The sequence below is a fragment of the Mchenga conophoros genome, linkage group LG22, assembly GCF_057382185.1.
Source record: "Mchenga conophoros isolate Kocher_MC1m ecotype Shallow Benthic linkage group LG22, M_conophoros_male_GT1.1, whole genome shotgun sequence".
Lineage (NCBI taxonomy): Eukaryota > Metazoa > Chordata > Actinopteri > Cichliformes > Cichlidae > Mchenga > Mchenga conophoros.
In genome coordinates this window covers 18,808,546-18,822,970 of record NC_140546.1, presented here as the reverse complement: position 1 = coordinate 18,822,970, position 14,425 = coordinate 18,808,546, and positions in this window count along the sequence as shown.

Sequence of the window (14,425 nt, the reverse complement as noted above, 5' to 3'; positions counted from 1 at the left end):
GATTCCAGCTGACCATCTGAAATAATAGTGTTTCAGCCCACGGCCAAGCAGGACAGAAAGGGAGGTGTTCCACTGAAGAGGAAAGGTCCTGATCTCGCAGCTGCCTACTGCTGACAGAGGTGAACCTTGCAGCAACGCGGAGCAATTAGGAAACTGCTCAGGAAGGAGGAAGATAGTTGGAAGCCCACAGAGAGAGTGGACTGGCAGCGAAGGAAGTAAAGAAAAAGAACCTAAGGAAAAAGGTCAATGTGGCATATACTGTATGTCGTGTTGCTGAAAGTGACTCATGCACTAAACAAACACTGTGGCACTGCTTGTGTGTGTATGCTTCACCCAGTGTGCGCTCTCATACACGAGAGACAAAGGTAACTTGTTGACATTGGGGTTGTTTTGTGTTAAGAAAGATTGTCTTGGACTTTAAGAGAATGAACTCACATCCTCTGTATAACATCTGGAAAGCTCCACTTGACTTCTGACGCTGACACCCTTCCTGTGTCTGTCCTTCACTTTTAAACACAGCACTCTGAGACATAAACACCTTTTATGTCCAAGCAAACCCATGGGATCAAAGATACATGATATGGCCTACAGTATGAGTTCGTACTTGCTAAACGCGCTGACGTATAGGGATGCTGAGGCATGTGGAATCGCACGAAGTACGAGCTGCAATCTGCAAAACGGGGAGCAGATTCAGCTGCTTGTTTGTTTTCCTGTGTGTTTTAATATCTGAAGCAGTGTGAAGATAAGGAGGATTAGACAGATAACAGTTCTAAAAAAGCAAAAGATCATTTTGTTTTCCTTTAATGTCTTTGCACGACTTCGATGTCTAAATTTAAGAGAAGAAATCAGCAACGAGAAAGAGGAAGTTCCAAGGAAAAGAAAGACAGGTGACCTGACTAAATGCCCCATCACCTCCAAAAGCCTTCTGTTCATTTCCCCATCACAAGCTGCACATCGAAAATAGAGGGACTGTTCCCTAATGAGCTTTTTTAAATGGCAAAGCATTTGACATTGACTTGTTTCATTCTGGCAGCTTTCTCGCTGCTGCTTCTTGTTGAGTCTGACTGCATTGTTTTCAGGAAACCTGAGGTAAAAACAGAATGAGCAGGCTATCTCTGTTGCACCTGGAGGGCGGGGATGGCCTTGAGGTCGACATCCACCTGCTTTTCAAGGGTAACTCCTGTGAACGGCGCCTCCTTGCTGGCTAAAAACCTTGATTACACGATCCCCTCCCTGTACATCTTCTCCATGGGATTTATATATGTAGCCTACACTGGCTTGTTTCCAGGGCAACCAAACAGCTGAGCAGAAATATGTCCGCTGAGGCCCCTCGGAGCTGTCGGGGAGGCTGGCTGCCATGCAACGAGGCTTTTTTTCCACTGAAACTCGCAAGCTCTGATTTCTTCAACAAGTGTGAGAATGTTATGCAAGCTGTTCTGTCTAGGCGCGCAGGCTATCATCTCTCCAGAGACTGCGGCAGAGACGCTTGGATTAAACTCAAAAATCTTTAAAATACCAGATCTTTTCACACAGCATGTCTTTGATTTTAATTCTGAATCTGACAATCATAAGGAGTTCATACTTTGTTATGTATGCCAGTTCAATCGCTCATTAACATTAATATCTAATCAGCCAATCACATGGCAGCTCCTCAATGGATTTAGGCACATAGACATGGTCAAGGTGACCAGCTGAAGTTCAAACTTTACATAAGAATGATGAAGAAAAGTGATTTACGTGATTTTCAAAGAGGGATGGTTGTTGGTGACAAGTTGAATAAGTATGAGCATTTCACAAACTGCTGATCTGCTGGATATTCCTGCACAGCCGACTTTAGAGTTCACAGAGAGAAAAAAGAGAAACTAGTGAGTGACAGCTCTCAGGGCCAGGGACTCAAAATAACCTCTCATTACAATCAGGGTATGCAGAAGAGCATCTGTGAATGCACAACACATTGAACCTTGCAGCAGATGGCCACACTGAGGCTACAGTTTGCACAGCCTCACCAAAATCGCACGACAGAAGGTTGGAAAAATGTTGAGCTAAATTTCCACTGCAACATTTGAATGGCGAGGTCAGAAGCCACATGAAAATATAAATCCATCCTGCCTCGTATCAACAATTCAGGCTTTTGGTGGCACACTTTGCACTCATCTTCTGATGACTGCTTCCAGCAGAATGGATTCCTCCAAAGCTGCTGCTTTCAGGACCTTGTTGAATCGATGTCATGAAGAATTAAGGCATACTACTAGAGAACAGAGAGGCTTAGCTAATCCCATACTGTTGACTAAGTTCAGTAATTTAGTTATGATATATTTTGGATTTTAACAGGTTCAGTTATTCATACTTAGTCTCAGTCTTTCTGAAAGGAAACAGACTGTCCATATTCTCACTGTTTAATCTTTAAATTATATACTTCTTTAAGATGATGCTGTTAAACTGCTTTATATTTAGAGGCAGCTCAAAATATAACTTCTGATGGGCCTCTGTACTGTATACGAGGAAACACTATTACACCCTTGAGAACACAACAAATAATCTATGTTTTTCTAGTCATCTCAACAAGAGTTCCTGTCCGAGTTTACCTCAGAATAACAGCCCCATGAGTGATTGTACAGCTGAAAGGAGGAAGGATGGTGGAAATCTTTAAAGCGAGACTATGCAAACCAGTCTCTACACAATGGGTACCCCTGGGAACACTGCAGCTCAGACCTCAAGCTCTATAGAAATGTAATTACCTGCTTACTATTTTGTCTATTTTTGTGATCAAAGACATATAAATGAATGGAAAGCCAACTCTCCTGATGGCCTACTTTAGAAAAAGTCAATAAACAGAAGTGGCTGTATTTTCTGCTCTGAATCCTCCACCAGTTGTCACAGTTTTTGGCTTATCCACTCGAAAGACTACTGTGTGACAGGACATGTGATCTATAATCTGTTTTTTTTTTTTTTTTTTGGCCTGTCCCGTTTGGCTCTTTTGCCATCAGAATTGTTGTCTAAAGGCAAAGAAAGTTGCCCAACGGATTTACTTTACCAAACTGACCATCCCAGCCTTGCCGTAATGGTCCATTTGATTCACCTTTTATTGTTTATTTTATTTTCACTTACTGAATACGGGACAGACTTGACTGGGGGAAAGAAGGGGAGAAAGAAAGAGGGAAAGAGAAACAGCTGAGAAGAGGGACGGGGGAGAAGGGCAAAAGACAAAAACCAACAGAACGGGCAGAGAAAAAAAATGCATATATCAATCACCTGGATCACCTGCTGAGAAAGAAAAAAGAAAGCAAGCAGAAGAGAACAAGAGTAATAGAATAAACAACATCACAATGATATATGGGAATATGACAGTAAATACTAAATGTTAAACATTATTGTGCAGCACATAAGATCAACAGAACACAGTGTGCTTTGAGGTAGGAGCCAAAAAGGGTGTAGTTTGTGGGTGTGATCACCCGTGTGTACACCTGTGAGCATGGACGCGCTTGTTTTTTGTTTTTTTTTAAAGGTTCCTTCATGTAATAATCTGCTAGAGGGTGTGGGGGGGCCACAGCCCCGTCCTCCAGGGCGTGAAGCAGGTGTGGAGGAGATCAAAACTCCAGACATCCAGAGGCCCGCAGAACACAAGAGACCAAGGAAGACCAACAGAGGGGCAGCTGCGCCACTGTCCCGGAAAGAGCTGAGGAGAGTCCCAGATGAGGGCTCACTCAGCAGCCGCGGAGCAGAAGCCAGGGGGAGTTGCAGTGACGCGCCCGTGAGCTCCGCCGGCAGCCAGCTGCGCCTGAGTGACCGAGCCCCAGGCCGAGAGGCCGGGGGCACCCCACCTCCGAAGTGGCCCGAGCGAGCCCCAGGCTCCAGGCCCCGATAAGCGGCCGCCAAGGAGTGAGCCGGTGTGTACCTGGACGCCCATCCCCGGACACAAAGAACCACCAACGCACCGATGTCTGAGGGGGTCCGCCACTGGCAGGGGAAGTGGTGGTAGGGGGAGATAGGCCTCCAAACCTTGGAGGGCCTGAGATGTCCCCAGAGAGGTGGCGCCTGACACCCAACCTGACATATAGACACAGACATACAGGCACACACAGATACAAACATCCATTCCCACCCTCATGCTCTCATATGGACTTACTCCACACTCAACCAACGTGGAGACAGACATAAAGAGACGTTGTACACACGATCACACTCCCCAAGCGTACTCTACAAACCGGGTCTAGGTGCCCCCGCCCCTGGAGGGGGGAACTGCACCCAGACCCAGGTGGTGTTTCCCTTTTCCCTGCGGTGGGGGGAGGCAGACCGCCCCGACTCCGCAGCAGCAGGAAGGCTCCACACTCCAGACCGCAGTCGGACGGCCAACTCCTCCTCCTAGTCCTAGCCCCCCTGCTCCAGCAGGTCGCAGAGAACGGGGTGAGAGAAGACTCCGAACCTCCCTCCACCCACTCATTGTAATGTTGATGCATGTGTGTTCTAAGGTGCATTTAAAACCCAGGAGGGCTTGGAGCTACCTGCCAGAGAGCAGCAGGTAAGCGCATGGTCCCTCCTGCTAGCCCTCAATGTCTATGTGTATTTAAAATTGAGAGGTGGGCAACGATGCCAGGGGTGGGGTGTACACCCTGATGGTACTTTGGACTCCGTGTATCGTGCCCACCCCCAAGATCCTATATGTATGTGTAATGAGAGTGTGAGTAATGTGAATGTCTAAGTTGTGGGATAAAATTGAGGCAGAGGCAGCCAGAAGGGGACAGAGGGGGGGGGGGGGGTAGCCTCCTCTGCACCCTGGTGACATACCCCTACTCCAAGGCCCTGCATGTGTGGGTGGTTGTGGTGGAGCGGGAAGAGGGAGGCAGCTGGAGATGGGGAGGGAAGGAAGGGAGGGGCAAGTGACCCCTCCCTGGGGCCAGCTCCCCCGCTGACCCCAGTAGGCACCCCCATACTCCGCGACCCGCCAGGGAAAGGGGGCCCAGGCCCATCCAGACCGGGCCCAGTGCAGCAGCGCCGCCCGGCCCCACAGAGCCCGGGACAGTCCACCCAACCCCACCACAGAGAAAACTGCACCCACCCCACCATCCACTCATCTTCCAGACTACATAAGACAATAAACACCCAGGCTGAGATCTTCCTCCACCTCTCCTGTATCTCCCCCTCCTGCAGAGGCAGCTCCTGAGGAGAGGAAAGCTCCTGCAAGATGTGACAATCTCCCCCACCAGTTGAAGAGCCCCCCAGGTGGCTCGACGCACCGGCGGCACCCTGCTCTCGGAGCTGTCGGGGAGGCTGGCTGCCATGCAACGAGGCTTTTTTTCCACTGAAACTCGCAAGCTCTGATTTCTTCAACAAGTGTGAGAATGTTATGCAAGCTGTTCTGTCTAGGCGCGCAGGCTATCATCTCTCCAGAGACTGCGGCAGAGACGCTTGGATTAAACTCAAAAATCTTTAAAATACCAGATCTTTTCACACAGCATGTCTTTGATTTTAATTCTGAATCTGACAATCATAAGGAGTTCATACTTTGTTATGTATGCCAGTTCAATCGCTCATTAACATTAATATCTAATCAGCCAATCACATGGCAGCTCCTCAATGGATTTAGGCACATAGACATGGTCAAGGTGACCAGCTGAAGTTCAAACTTTACATAAGAATGATGAAGAAAAGTGATTTACGTGATTTTCAAAGAGGGATGGTTGTTGGTGACAAGTTGAATAAGTATGAGCATTTCACAAACTGCTGATCTGCTGGATATACTACTAGAGAACAGAGAGGCTTAGCTAATCCCATACTGTTGACTAAGTTCAGTAATTTAGTTATGATATATTTTGGATTTTAACAGGTTCAGTTATTCATACTTAGTCTCAGTCTTTCTGAAAGGAAACAGACTGTCCATATTCTCACTGTTTAATCTTTAAATTATATACTTCTTTAAGATGATGCTGTTAAACTGCTTTATATTTAGAGGCAGCTCAAAATATAACTTCTGATGGGCCTCTGTACTGTATACGAGGAAACACTATTACACCCTTGAGAACACAACAAATAATCTATGTTTTTCTAGTCATCTCAACAAAAGTTCCTGTCCGAGTTTACCTCAGAATAACAGCCCCATGAGTGATTGTACAGCTGAAAGGAGGAAGGATGGTGGAAGCGAGACTATGCAAACCAGTCTCTACACAATGGGTACCCCTGGGAACACTGCAGCTCAGACCTCAAGCTCTATAGAAATGTAATTACCTGCTTACTATTTTGTCTATTTTTGTGATCAAAGACATATAAATGAATGGAAAGCCAACTCTCCTGATGGCCTACTTTAGAAAAAGTCAATAAACAGAAGTGGCTGTATTTTCTGCTCTGAATCCTCCACCAGTTGTCACAGTTTTTGGCTTATCCACTCGAAAGACTACTGTGTGACAGGACATGTGATCTATAATCTGGAGGGGGTGATCCAGAGAGGGGGGAGCGAGGACTAACAAGTGTGGGACCACAATGAGCCAGATGGGAAGAACCATTTCAGGTCCACACGAGGCTTTCTTCACGCTGCGACCTCTGAGAGCACTCAGTGACTTTACAACACGCAGAGCAGTTTATTTTATGGCCACAGCATGAAGAGCTTAAGCGGAACTTCTGTGAGGGAAAACCAACTTCAAACGCCAAAAGAGTACACAATCCAACCGGCAAAAACAAGAGGTGTATACACTATACATACAGAGGAAGTCGCTGAATAAAGAAATATGTTTGCAGAAATTAGAAAGCTTAATGAAAACAAAGCAAACATCAAACCAATGCTTCAACATCATCATTGGTATAATTTACCAGCCTGACGATTTGAGCAGCAGACATTCCAGTCTGAAAACTGATTGCTTTCTTCCAGAACAGATATTTGCCCCGTTGTTGCAGACAATACAGCAGGCTCTCCGTCGCACTGCTTACAATAGCAAAAATGTGTGAATCTAAGTGGCTAGAGCAGCGGATAAGTGATGCACGGGGACGCACTGACCTTCTGCTGCAGGTGGCACGGCCGAACGGAGCTGATATTTTAAAGGTCAGGCTATGCGGTTTGTCTGACGAAGATTCAACAGTTTCACTGTTTTTTAATCAAACCATTTAACTTCAGGAAAAAGCAGAGGAGGTTAAAATACGAGACCGACGCTCAGAATTGAACATTTCAGACATTGATTTTATTCCTTTGAGTTTAGCAGAGTTTGTGTATGTTTGCATCTTTATCATCTCTTAAGAGGATTTATTATCACACTGGCTGCGTTTGTGTCAGTTTGCCTTATTACTCCTAGTAAGTACATTCAGTATGTGATGTTAGTTTTCATCAGTGACAGAATGCAGGTAGTTTAGACTTTCATAGGAAAGCTTTGCTAAAAGCAAAACAAAACAATAGGTCATCAGGAAAGTTGGCTTGATGGACACATTGCAACGTGCTGTAGGCAACAGGCACTTCCCCACAATGCTGCGGAGAGATAACGGCAGCCTCTGATAGGCGGGAGGAAAACGGAAGCCATTAGTCACAGACTGACCTTTCTCTAAGTGGACTGTAAACAGCTCCTTCTGCACCATAAACCCAAACCTTTCAAGCAAGACTTATTTAACATCCATCCAAAAAGCTCATTTATAAAAACAGCACAGTTGCTTTTTTATTTCACGTGTAACATCTACACACTCTATTCTATTCTATTCTATTCTATTCTATTCTATTCTATTCTACTCTGAGGCCTGTGGGTTTACAGCTGTTTGAGTTAAAGTCCGTGTGAAACTCACTGGGAAACAGCTTGGCCGCCTTCCCTGCAATGCACAGCTGCACATTAAACAAACATGCACTCTGTGCCGGTCAACTCTTTTGTTTTAGCTGTTTGCCTCGTCAGGCACTTTTGATTATGAAAAAGTGAAATGGAGCATGTGACTGTAAGTCTGGATCGAGACACCGGTGTAATGAAATAAGAGTGGGTGGCGGTGGCGGTGAAGATTACAAGTGAGATATTGCAAAACGTCTATTGGGGGTTTTTGCTCTGATTTTAGAATTCGTCATCATTTTGTCTGCTGAGCCAGCAGCGCTTCATTACACTGGAGGAAACAGACATTTTATAATGATATCTGATTAACTCAAATATTGATTTAGAGCCATAAAAATGACAATATTTGTTCTTTGAGGCAAATATAAAGGCGATTTAAGTGACTTTGAACGTGATATGGTTCCTGGTGCCAGACTGGATTGTGCAAAGATCCCAGAAACTGATGATCTGCTGGGATTTTCCCACAAAACCTTCTGTAAGGTTGGCCGGGAATGGTCTGAAAATATCCAGTGAGCAGTAGTTCTCTGGGAGAAAATGCCTCGTTCATGCCAGAGGTCAGAGGAGAGCAGTCAGACTGCTCGGTGGTGATAGGAGGATAACAGTAATTCAAACTGAAACTGAGGCTACAGTTCACATGGCCTCACCAAAATTGAGCAACAGAAGATTGAAAAAATGTCGCCTCGTCTGATGAGTCTTGATTTCTGCTGTGACATTCAGATTGTAGGGTCAGAATGTGGATCCATCCGGCCTTGTATCAGTAGTTCAAGCTGCTGGAGGATATTTTCTTGGCACACTTTCTGGACTTAGAGCGCTAATATTGACTCTTTTTTTGTATCTATGAGTTTCTGATGGAAACATCTGGATCTTGAGACCTTAAATGCTCCACTATGTACACCACCAAGTGTTGATTTTGTCTGGCTGGTGCTGAGCAGAAAGGACTCAGTTAGATGAAAGCGGTGAGAGTAAACCACGACAGCAACCTACTAGCTTTCTCCATTGGGCGCATGCAAGCTGCAACATCTGCAATTTCTGCAGGAATTCTACTCTTTGACGTTCCACCGTAACTAAATGCAATGTGACGATCAAACACTGATTAGAGCACATTTAAAATGAGCACCCCCCCCCCCCCCCCAAAAAAAAAAACCCCAAACAAAAACAAAAACCAATGAAGGTGTGGAATGAATGAATATGAACAAAGTGCTGTACGGAATGAGCGAGGAAAAACAAAACAAAACAGGGGAGTGTGATATGTAAAAGGGAAGAGGAAGGGGAGGTTTGTTACTGTTACGTGAGCTAACCTCTCACCTCCTCACCGCTGTGTACTAACAGTGGGAGAAAGGTGAATACAGGCCGGGACATTAAAGCTGCAGGAAACTGCAGAGAATTAGGCGAGGGAAGCGATGAGAAGGAGGACGATGATGAGAGGGAATTTGCTCGAAACTGAAGCTGGTGGGAGAGCGGTTGTGCTCTCGTTCTCCCCTTGGGTGTTCCTGTCAAGGCTCTGGGGATGCAGACATAATTTACTTAATTGGTTCTCACTGATACATATAAGACTAAGAGGGGATTTTTCCCCCTGTTCTTTGGGGCAAAGGTAGCAAGGACTTCCCTCTGCTGCCTCAGCAGATGAAGTTGTTCCTCTTCAGCGCTCTCGCTTTTTGAAGTTTCGACTGCACAAACATATATTTAGTACGACAAAATTGCTCATTTTCTTTAAAAAGAGTCTCTGATCCCTGCATGAAATTAGGGAAGGATATTAAAGGCATTAATCTGATTTGAAGCTGTGAGAACTGACTTTAAACTACATGAAACATTAAATGCCACGTGGATTTTGGCCAGTCTGAGTAATGTATACACAAATCACATGCTGCACTCTCTCCACCCTCTAAAAACAATACGGGTGACCCCTTACCCCACATTCTCTGGATGACTGAATGCCTGAAATCACAGACGCACTCCAAATCTAACCTTTGTGTCCAGTAAGAACTTAAAGCAGTGCGTGGTTTATGACACAACGTGCAAGGACAAAAAGCCTGCAGACTCCCAGATCTTGAGTTCACACATGACCATGAGAGGAATTTCTCAAACTAGGGTTTTTTTTTTTTTGACAAACTCATGATACTTTTTGATACATTTGAAAACCCCAGAGTTATGACCTTTTGTAACGGGCTCCACACCAGAGATATGGTATTATCTGAGGAACTTTAACATAAACTATTCCACATGTTTGAAACTGACACAACCAAAGAGCCCGAGACATTTCTCAAGCAGGGACTGGACTAAAAAAAACAAATAAAACACAACAGTGAACATTTTTTATAATGTCTGCTGTAAAAAAAAATAAAAAATTACATTTTGAAATGCATTGGACTCGAGTATAGACAGCATAAATAGATAGACATAGCTATTATGACGTGCCTTATTGGTTAGGTATTGTATTACCCTTATCAAACCTGGAGCTGAGCTGTTTGGTATTTTTATTCTAGATGTGATGAAAATAATAATTATGAAAATTCCATTTTTTCAGTGTGACCTGAAACTAGCCCCACAACGCATTAGCAAACTGTTTGAGGTCACACGTCAAAGCCTTTTAGCAACCAGGTTAGTCGCCCCATGCTGGCCATTATAAACAGTTTAAAAGTTTAAGACACTTTTGTGTCAGCTTCACTGGGCTGGGACTCGTGCTTTAAAGTTTGAGACTTCAAATGTTGTTGTTTTATATGATCCGTTTGGTTTGCCTTTTTGCTTTCATGTCTATTGAACTGTCTTTAGTTCCCATTTCTATTCGTGTGAAAGTTAAGTTGTTTCTCGTGGTTTGATTGATTTTTATTCAGGATCTTCATGGTTTCCTGGTTCCAGGTGTTTTGTAAGTATTTCCTTATATTCTGAGCTCTTAGTTCACTTTAGGTTTCTAGTCTTGGTTATAGTTTATCTGTGACCTTTTGTGCCTTTTGCTCTCCCTTCTGTGTCACGTCCCGGTCTCTGTGTTAGATGTTTCTCTGTTTGGCTGCTTCCTGTTTTATTTTGAGTCCCTTTTGCTTGGCCTTTATTTTTGCTTCCTGTGGCTTCTGTCACCTTGATTATGCTCAGGTGTGCCTTTCTCTCCAGGTGTTTCCTATCTCCCCGACTGCCTTGTGTGTATCTATAACCTTAATCTTCCCTTTGTCAGTGTCTCTTAATCCTTCCTGTTATCCTGCTTGGTGTGCTCCTTGTCTGTTTTTAGATTCTGCTGACTGCTCCATATGTTTCCCAGTTCATCTCTTGGATTCTAATTGCTTTCTTTGTGGATTCTTTGCACCTTATAGACTTTGGTTTTGTACCTAAATACAAAATGAGTCTTCTGTTTACCCATTTTGCAACAGTGCTCCATGATGACAGTGGCCTCCCTCAATAAAATATCCTCACATGTTCCCTCGCATCAAAAAACTGCTCTAGAACACAACAAAGAGCCCGAGGCACTGACCCTGTCTGCAAACTGTTAATCTGAATATGAGGAAACACTTGGTGGATTCCCTGGAACAAACCCAATCTGTGAAGTGTGATGCCCTGCAATCCACTGAACCCAAAAACCACAATCTATGATTTTAGCAACACAAGAGACCAAAAATACCAGACAGGTGCTTTTAATGCTGTGGATGATTAGTGTAGATTCCTTTAGGATGGTTAGTATAATAAACTGCCAATAATTACTTAATTATCAATCAATTATCAGTCAAATTCTCCTGTATTTCAATGATAGAATTGCCATATTGATAAGTTTATTAACAGCTGAGTTTTACTGACTAAAGTGCACATGTTTACGGTTCAGTGCTGATTCTCTGATGCTTTCAGTGTTCTGTGTTTAACTCTTCCTAATTGATAAAGACCAGCTGTTTTTGCTAAGCTAAACCCTGTAATTGCCTGGTGACGCTGTATTCTGAGTATGTCAGAGTGTTATCAGTGTTAAATTTAATTAGAACTATGCCAAGTTCTTATCTGCTATCCTCCTTTGTGGATTGTAAATATCCCACAGAGAGACGCCGGGGCGGGTGCCGGTTTTCATCCATCAAAGCCACTCAAAGAGAAGAAACATGTTTATATTTAAGAACTCAAATATGCCAGAAATGAGACTGAATCTTTGACCGCTGAAGACCAAATACACAAAGAATTCAGCTCATATCGCGCACTTCAGAGCAGTTAAGGTTATTTGGTGACCTTGTTCCCTTTAAGTGTGTCTGGAAGAACTGTCCATATCCTTTATAGACACAGCAAGCCCTCTCAGCTATGAACACTCTGTGTTGCGCACAGATACTTTCAGTGGCTCAGACAACAAAAGGAATAATCAAAATGAAGGGGCCTGTCTTCCATGTAGGGCAGTGAGTGTGCGCACCAGCAAAAGCTAAACAATCAGAGTGCAAAAGGAAGAAATATTTTCCTTGTGAAATACCCAATTAAGAAGCTGCCTCAGATAAAAGGAGAGAGGCTGCTCTAAGTGCCATTAGTGTTCCTCTACAGCAAAGTTGACTTTACAAGGAGAACATGTGTCTTCACACACACTCGAGGAGTCCAAGTGCCTCCCTTATCTCACCTTGACAATATAGGGGTCTAATAAGGGCACAGGCAGATTCAGCGGTTTTAAAATGGGCGCTCACTGTGATCTAATTCTCTCCAAATCCGAGCAATGGTGACATCCCAGCAGGATGAGCATTATAGGCAGTACCGTGAAAAAGTCTTGAGCCACTCTTCGTTTCTTTATAAATTCCTTACAAGGAGTCGAACTCTTGTTGAACAAAACTTCTCCAGGCTTTGTGAAGGTCTTTTAATTTTTTTTATTCAGACAGTGTCATTGTGTGCTGTGTGGCAGGCAGGATGCAGGACTCAAACATGGGAATTGTAACTGAAAGCGGCAGTTTTATTGGTGAAAAACAGTACAAAACAAAACTAGAAACCAAAAACTCAAACTAAAGCATGAGAAAATAAACCAGGAACTGGGAACTATAATTACTTGGAACACAGAGGGAGGAAACACAGCAGACCGAGGGTACGGCATGACAACTGACAGAGAGAAACACAGATTTAAATACAGAGGCAGGACAACAAGAGGATGGGGAACAGGTGGCAACGCAGCTGGGACACATCAGACCTAACAAGACAAAGAGAAGCTAAACCAGACACACACCACACAGGACAGGGACTATCAAAATAAAACAGGAAATACACGACATGCACAGAGGCATGACCTTGACACTGAACAGAGGGAATAAGGAGCACAGGGACAGGAGTAACAAACTGCGACATGAGACACGACTGGAGAACAAGAAAATAAACATGAAGACAGAACTAAACCTACGCGAAATGTGAGGGGCCCAGGAACAAAACCCAAGAACTAGAAATCACAAAGCAAAGAAGAACTAGAGCTAGAAATACCGAATCAAGAACTGGACTGAAAATCAGTATGCGTAGAGGAGGTTTGGAGAGAGGTTCAACAGTGTCAGCAGCTATCTGCAAAACATGGTGGAGGCTGTGTCATGGCTTCCAGCTGCTTTTCAGTCAGTGGTGTGTGGCATCTTCTTAAAATTGATGGAATTATCAACACAGAAAATACCATCAGACTTTGATCCATGCACTCAGACTCTGATTGGCAATAGCTTCAAACAAAATGCCAATGCAGTAAGTAAGCATACCTAGACAGAAAATCACAATATGTAACGTTATCGGTTGTGGATTGGCCTCCCCAGAGCCTGGACTTCAACATGATTGAAGTGGGGGATCATATTGACAGAGATCAACATCCAAAGAAGACAGTTAAATGTCCTTCAAGAAGCCTGGAAAACTATTCCTGAAGACTACTTAGAGAAATTACAAGAAAGCTTGTCGAAGAGAGTTCAGGCTGTGTTGAAGAATAAAAGTGGTCACACCAAATATCAACTTTTAAGCTCGTTAGAATCCTACAAACTCTGTTTCTGCCTTATGTACCATATTTCCATGTGTGCTCACATAGTACACAGTAACTGACTGCACTGAAGTCCTATTTTCCAAGCAAAAAACCCCAGAATAAGTGATGACTCAAAACTTTTGCACAGTACCGTAATATTTGGTGTTATTGCCAATATGATTGCAGTAGCAGAAACACACAATCCAACGAAGCTTTTATTTGTGGTTTCTTTGAAGATTTTTTTAAAAAACAGGCTGTGTAATAATTTTAGTTACTCTTCATGTTTCTAAAGTTTTGACAGTCTTCAGATGTCGTGGACAACATTATAGCACATCCACAAATGGAAACTTATAAATAAATTTTACACAATAAAATTACAGATTCTTCCTTATCTGGGTGATACATAGCCCACCACTAACCAGATCACCAAACCTCTCTTGCTCATTCATTTCTTTTCTAGCACACACACTCACTCAGACACACCTCCACAGCAGTAATCCCACCAGGTTGTTGGGTTTCTATGGGGGTCAGCGTTTGCCAGACACTGCTTTTATTTGGACCTGATTACTTTTGGGCACAGTCATCGTATGGTTTCTGTCGACTGGGATAACGCTCATTGGGGGCGGATTGGCATTCGCCTCACTGGCTCCATTCACTAGGCCCGGCACAATCATGTGGATCTGGCAGACCTAACACCTAACCCAAAGAGTCGGGCCAGCCCAGTCAG